The sequence below is a fragment of the Electrona antarctica genome (assembly GCF_951216825.1).
Source record: "Electrona antarctica genome assembly, contig: scaffold_463, whole genome shotgun sequence".
Lineage (NCBI taxonomy): Eukaryota > Metazoa > Chordata > Actinopteri > Myctophiformes > Myctophidae > Electrona > Electrona antarctica.
Genome location: NW_027638451.1, coordinates 21,089 through 27,213, shown reverse-complemented (window position 1 = coordinate 27,213; position 6,125 = coordinate 21,089). Strand labels below are relative to the sequence as shown.

Genomic DNA, 6,125 nt, shown 5'->3' with positions numbered 1-6,125 from the left:
CCCAGGCACACTGCTGAGCGGTGCTCGGTGCGTGGAGTGTGATAGTGTGACCGGCGCAACGCGTTGGGATGGACGGTGCTACTGTCCCTCAGGCACACTGATGACCCATGGAGAGTGCATGGAGTGTGATCGTGTGGTCGGCGCATCGTTGGTCAAATACGGATACGGACGTGGACGTTGCAGGTGTCCCGCAGACACACTGCTGAGCGGTGGACAGTGCATGCCGTGTCAGTTTGTGGACGATGCAGAGATGGTCTATGGACTGTGCGAGTGTCCCATGGACGAACTGTCCATCGATGGACAGTGCGTGCGGTGTGACGCTGTGGCCGGCCATATGGACGTCGATGGACTCTGCATACCGTGTCCCACAGAGGTGGTCGATGGACGGTGCCTGCCGTGTCTCACAGAGGTGGTCGATGGACGGTGCATGCCGTGTCTCACAGAGGTGGTCGATGGACAGTGCATGCAGTGTCTAGGCGTGTTCATCAATGGGAAGTGCTGCGATCTCACTCTGGCCTGTAGGTATTTGATGTGATTTTTGTTTGCTCTCACAACCTTTATCATTATGACCATTGTAGCCTATGATATAATATAGGGCTCCATTTTCGTCACCACTAAACCCCTTATCCCTAAACTTCTTTGCCTTTTTTTTTTTTTTACTATTTTGCAAAACATTTTTGAATAGTTAAAATGGCCAGTCTACAAGCTCACAACGTGTCAATGTAGATTGGCTAGTTGAAATATTCAAAAATGTTTTGCAAAATAGTTAAACAAGGCAAAGAAGGTTAGGGATAAGGGGTTTAGCGGTGACGAAAATGGAGCCCTAAGACTCTCGTAGATGTATTTTTCGACTGAAAAAGCTATGTTTCTATGTCAGTCGTTCTTCGATTTTTCAAAAATATCAGACCTACAAGCTTGTAGCGCACCACTCGGTGGCGCGCTATGAGCTTGTAGATCTGCTATTTTTCAATAGCTAAAGCATAACATAATGGTAACACCAAAAGGGGTTCCCGCCTAAAATGGGTTAAATGTTTCGCTCGCGGACCTATAATCGCTCTTAGCAAAGTCTAAGGTGCTTCCGTTGCTCTAGTATGTGAAGAGTCTGCCTGTGCTATTAACTCATTTTGGGAAAAGCTGGAGGCAGCACGATGGCATGGCTCTCAGTCAAATCTGGTCACAATTGGTTGAAATGAACAGGCTATCCAGCCGTGCTGAAAAGATGTAGCTCTGGTCCATGAGTAAGGCTATGGACCAGAGCTACATCCCTACCTGCTTTCTCTGCACCATTTAAGGCCGTTTCCACATGTTAAAATGTAAAAGACCAATATTATTATGAAGAAAACAAGATGGTAAGACAGCTAAAACAAATAGAATAAAGTTTACCTTCAGAAAAAGTGTTGTTTATGGCTTCTGAATGTAGGTCTTTTAACATGTAATGTCTATGGAGTGACGTCACGTCAACACCACTAGGTCTGGAAAGGGGGCGTGGAAAGGGGGCGGGGAAGGACTGTGAGACAGGCCTATTGAAACTGGTGACACATACAGTAGCAAAGGCCTCGTTTGCTCTATGCTTATACTCCACTACATAAGAGACAAAATATTGCACGTTTTACTTAACTACGGCAATTTGAAAATACATGATCTCCAAGCTCATTAGCCTGGCTAATAAGCCAGACTAATATCACACAACACTGTCGCGGTATATCAGTCTGGGCTGGCTCCACTTGGATTTCATTTCCCGGGGAACATTTTCTCTTTGACGCAATTGGTCAGAGCTACTGTCAGTCAAAGGTCTCAAGCATTGAACGTCACTGTACCAAAGCCCGCCCATATTGCATACCGTGTCCCGATTGGTCCGACCTGTTCTCTGCTGTAGGAAAGAGGCGTGCTACTGAGCCTCGCCAGACCGTAATCCGCTGGTAGGCAACTTTTTTTTAACGGCTGATTCGGTCTGGTTTATTAACCAGGCTACAAGCTCATAGCGTGTCACTTTGTGCCGCACTACGAGCTTGTAGATCTGCTTTTTTTATGTTTCATAGGTTAGGATTTAGAAGACATTTGTAGAATCACCCTCAAGTCCTAAAGGGCCACTTCACCCCTTTTGCAACCAGATCTTATTTGAATGATGTTTAGGACATGAGAAACCCTTTCAGGGGTTTTTGCGTATGCGTATTTTAGTCATGGCGCCATCCATGTTCATGACCAACATTGGTCTCACTTCCTTCCTGGACTACAAGTCACACCTCCACGTAGCCTCCCCTCTCTCCACGAGGATAACCAAATGCACTAAAGCATTATGGGCATTGTAGGAATTCAGCAATCCAGTCAAACCCTATATATATAGTCAAACACACAGACTTTATTTTTCTGGCCATATAGGGTGCACATTTCTAATAGTTCTACTGATCAATTACAAATACTCTTAACATTGAGTGACTGCAGTTTCTTCCAGGGGTGAAATGTCCCCTTAAAATATAATAATATATATATATAATATACTGATTTGAAGCCCTATAACTAAACCTTGACACATTCTTCTCTCTCTCTCTCTCTCTCTCAGCTCTCTTTGATCAAGAACGAGACGATCCCCGTGGATACACATACACCTGCCAGTGCATTACGCAAGATGCAATTGCAATGCGTGACGACGTGACTGCTGATGACATTGCAGCTGGTGGCGGCATCGACTGCACCGGCATATTTACCGGTTCAGGCGAGAACCCTACCCGCGGCCGCGGGTATGCTGACATGAAAGATGGTGAACGTGACGTTTGCAAAATCATGAGGAGAGCAAGTGCACGGCCGCTGTGCGACTTTTAGAAGGTAAGGCAACGCGTAACGTAGGCTACAGTCTGTGGTGGGGAAAATACAGTTAAAATTACATTTTTTTTTTTTTTTTTTTTACAAAGTACAATTTTACTTCTAGTCCACTACATCTCGGAAGGCGGAAGCAAATATTGCACTTTTACTCAACTACGTTTAATTGAAAACTTTAGTTACTAGTTACTTTGTAGTTGTAGATTTTTAGATTAATATTACAAGACATAGAGTAACCATTTCAGCCATTTGAAAATAGCCGATCGGGGGGGCCAATCAAATCAAATCTTAAAATAAAGAAAAAAGAAAATAGCCAATCAACAAGCTCGCAATGCAACACATTGTGAGCTTGTAGATCTGCTATTTTCTTTCGCACTGGACTGAAAGATTGTTAAACATCTGAAAAGTTTTTTTTCTTTATGTACAGTTTGATGCAAATACATTTGTACTTTTACTCAAGTACTTACTTTACTCAAGTGCTTTCTATTCTTGAAGAGTTAGGCCTCACTCAGACCTTTAAAACATTGATGCATGCTTGTTGTATGAATGTTGTGAGTGTCACAGCCGAAAGCCATACAACAGCTTGTAGTCCAAAATGTGGACTACAAACCATGTGACTTCCATTGGAAATGCATTGGGGCGGCCATGACACTACACAACATTCATCCAACAAGCATACAGCAATGCAAAGCAAAGGTCGCAACAGATTGCTGTATGCTTGTTGTATACAAAGGGTGTGACACAGCTTGCCCCAATGCATTTCCAGTGGAAGTCACATGGTTTGTAGTCCACATTTTGGACTACAAGCTGTTGTATGGCTTTCGGCTGTGTTTCGACTGCACCCCTCCCCCTCATACAACACAAATGTTGTGTCAGACCATGTGACTCCCATTGGAAATGCATTGGGGCAAGCTGTGTCACACCCTTTGTATACAACAAGCATACAGCAATCTATTGCGACCGTGTGAGTGAGGCCTTAGGCCTCACTCAGACCTTTACTGCATTGCTGTATGCTTGTTGGATGAATGTTGTGTAGTGTCATGGCCGCCCCAATGCATTTCCAATGGAAGTCACATGGTTTGTAGTCCACATTTTGGACTACAAGCTGTTGTATGGCTTTCGGCTGTGTTTCGACTGCGCCTCTCCCCCTCATACAACACAAATTTTGTGTCAAACCATGTGACTTCCATTGGAAATGCATTGGGGCGGCCATGACACTACACAACATTCATCCAACAAGCATACAGCAATGCAGTAAAGGTCTGAGGCCTCACTCACACGGTCGCAACAGATTGCTGTATGCTTGTTGTATACAAAGGGTGTGACACAGCTTGCCCCAATGCATTTCCAATGGGAGTCACATGGTTTGACACAACATTTGTGTTGTATGAGGGGGAGGGGTGCAGTCGAAACACAGCCGAAAGCCATACAACAGCTTGTAGTCCAAAATGTGGACTACAAACCATGTGACTTCCATTGGAAATGCATTGGGGCGGCCATGACACTCACAACAAGCATGCATCAATGTTTTAAAGGTCTGAGTGAGGCCCTACAATGCGAAAATGGAAGCCATCGTTCTCACGATAATACAAATCAAAATATATATATTTTGTAATCTTGTTTTTTTAAAAACACAGGTTTCTGGACGGGTTTCTGAACTGCCCACGTTTTAGTGCATAATGAAATGTAGAAATGTTTGCCTTACATAGGAAGTTAATGGTGGCCATATGGATTTGGCCGCTGCGGCGACCCCAAAGGTTGCCATCCCAGGCTTTATAGAGCATGCCCTGGACTACATCTGTGCAAACTTAGGCGCTCTTAGACGAATTAGCGCAAAAACATATCCCTTTAGGATCCTCCACTAGAGTGTTGAAATGATGTGTTGTGTGTTTATAAACCAACAGCTGTTCTCCTGAAGCCAGAGAGGGAGTCGACTCAACAACGCCTCCAACCCTCCTGTTCTCCTGAAGCCAGAGAGGGAGTCGACTCAACAACGCCTCCAACCCTCCTGTTCTCCTGAAGCCAGAGAGGGAGTCGACTCAACAACGCCTCCATCCCTCCTGTTCTCCTGAAGCCAGAGAGGGAGTCGACTCAACAACGCCTCCATCCCTCCTGTTCTCCTGAAGCCAGAGAGGGAGTCGACTCAACAACGCCTCCATCCCTCCTGTTCTCCTGAAGCCAGAGAGGGAGTCGACTCAACAACGCCTCCAACCCTCCTGTTCTCCTGAAGCCAGAGAGGGAGTCGACTCAACAACGCCTCCATCCCTCCTGTTCTCCTGAAGCCAGAGAGGGAGTCGACTCAACAACGCCTCCAACCCTCCTGTTCTCCTGAAGCCAGAGAGGGAGTCGACTCAACAACGCCTCCATCCCTCCTGTTCTCCTGAATCCAGAGAGGGAGTCGACTCAACAACGCCTCCATCCCTCCTGTTCTCCTGAAGCCAGAGAGGGAGTCGACTCAACAACGCCTCCATCCCTCCTGTTCTCCTGAAGCCAGAGAGGGAGTCGACTCAACAACTCCTCCACCCCTCCTGTTCTCCTGAAGCCAGAGAGGGAGTCGACTCAACAACGCCTCCATCCCTCCTGTTCTCCTGAAGCCAGAGAGGGAGTCGACTCAACAACGCCTCCATCCCTCCTGTTCTCCTGAAGCCAGAGAGGGAGTCGACTCAACAACGCCCCCATCCCTCCTGTTCTCCTGAAGCCAGAGAGGGAGTCGACTCAACAACTCCTCCACCCCTCCTGTTCTCCTGAAGCCAGAGAGGGAGTCGACTCAACAACGCCTCCATCCCTCCTGTTCTCCTGAAGCCAGAGAGGGAGTCGACTCAACAACTCCTCCATCCCTCCTGTTCTCCTGAAGCCAGAGAGGGAGTCGACTCAACAACGCCTCCATCCCTCCTGTTCTCCTGAAGCCAGAGAGGGAGTCGACTCAACAACGCCTCCATCCCTCCTGTTCTCCTGAAGCCAGAGAGGGAGTCGACTCAACAACTCCTCCATCCCTCCTGTTCTCCTGAAGCCAGAGAGGGAGTCGACTCAACAACGCCTCCATCCCTCCTGTTCTCCTGAAGCCAGAGAGGGAGTCGACTCAACAACGCCTCCATCCCTCCTGTTCTCCTGAAGCCAGAGAGGGAGTCGACTCAACAACGCCTCCATCCCTCCTGTTCTCCTGAAGCCAGAGAGGGAGTCGACTCAACAACTCCTCCATCCCTCCTGTTCTCCTGAAGCCAGAGAGGGAGTCGACTCAACAACGCCTCCATCCCTCCTGTTCTCCTGAAGCCAGAGAGGGAGTCGACTCAACAACGCCTCCAACCCTC

At 47.3% G+C, this 6,125-nt stretch overlaps 1 long non-coding RNA gene across 1 annotated transcript; it reads left to right on the top strand.

The window, feature by feature from the left end:
* Nucleotides 1-299: 299 nt before the first annotated feature.
* LOC306918071 lies at nucleotides 300-4,905 on the top strand. The gene is made up of 3 exons (XR_013789279.1): nucleotides 300-518; nucleotides 2,561-2,823; nucleotides 4,722-4,905. It is a non-coding gene; the product is annotated as an uncharacterized lncRNA (long non-coding RNA).
* The last annotated feature ends 1,220 nt before the right edge of the window (nucleotides 4,906-6,125 follow it).